Source organism: Felis catus, chromosome A1 (assembly GCF_018350175.1).
Source record: "Felis catus isolate Fca126 chromosome A1, F.catus_Fca126_mat1.0, whole genome shotgun sequence".
Classification (NCBI taxonomy): Eukaryota; Metazoa; Chordata; class Mammalia; order Carnivora; family Felidae; genus Felis; species Felis catus.
The window spans coordinates 56,743,952-56,744,830 of NC_058368.1; the positions used below are offsets into that span (position 1 = coordinate 56,743,952).

An 879-nucleotide genomic window follows, 5' to 3' on the forward strand; every position below is an offset into this window, starting at 1 on the left:
TACATTCAGTTACCTTTATTATTCTCACTTTTTTTTTCTTGTAAACAGGCTATGCTAATCTTCTCTGTGTCATTCCAGTTTTAGTATATGTGCTAACAATGCAAGCACTATTATCCTTACTTTTAAAACAGAATTGCCTTGGTGCACCTGGGTGGCTCAGTTGGTTAAGCATCCGACTCTTGGTTTTTGTCTCAGGTCATGATCTCGTGATTCATAAGTTCGAGCCCTGCATTGGGGTCTGTGCTGACAGCATGGAGTCTGGTTGGGATTCTCTTTCTCTACCTTTCTCTCTTTGCCTCCCCTGCTCGCTCTCTTTGTCTCTTTCTCTCTCCCTCTCAAAAATAAATAAACCTAAAAACTTAAAAAATAAAATAAAATATAATTGCCATAAGTATTTCCTCTCTCTTTATCTGAGGTATTCTTATTTTTTAATGAGTAGTCTTACTATTAAGGTTTAGTTGAGGGCTGGGTGCATATGCATTTTCAGCAGGAAGCTGGTTCCATTTGACTCCACCTCAGTGCTGACTCAAAATGCCTGGCTGCAAATGGGTAGAGTGGAATTTCTTTGGTTTCTCCACTTCCCTCCCCAAAATGAGGCACCACAGGCACCAATTCTTTGCCTCCCAATGGATGTAGGGTCAGCTTGCCATTGGATCTAATTGACAGCACTGGAGCGGGGAGGACAGGGTAGCTCACACTGCCACCTTGCTGTAGTGTAGGCAGGTAGGCTCAGCTTCCAGATGGGAACAACAAAAATGATAGGAGAAGTGAGATGCTGTCTAGCCCCAGCCCACTCTGTCTTGTTCATTTCACTGATATAAAATATAAAATAATAATTTTTGCCAAAAATTTCAGAGACAATGGTTGGGAACTATAGCT

At 41.5% G+C, this 879-nt stretch overlaps 1 non-coding gene across 1 annotated transcript; it reads right to left on the reverse strand.

The window, feature by feature from the left end:
- Window positions 1–108, reverse strand: LOC111556984. The gene has a single exon (XR_002736698.2). It is a non-coding gene; the product is annotated as a U6 spliceosomal RNA (small nuclear RNA).
- Window positions 109–879: the final 771 nt, after the last annotated feature.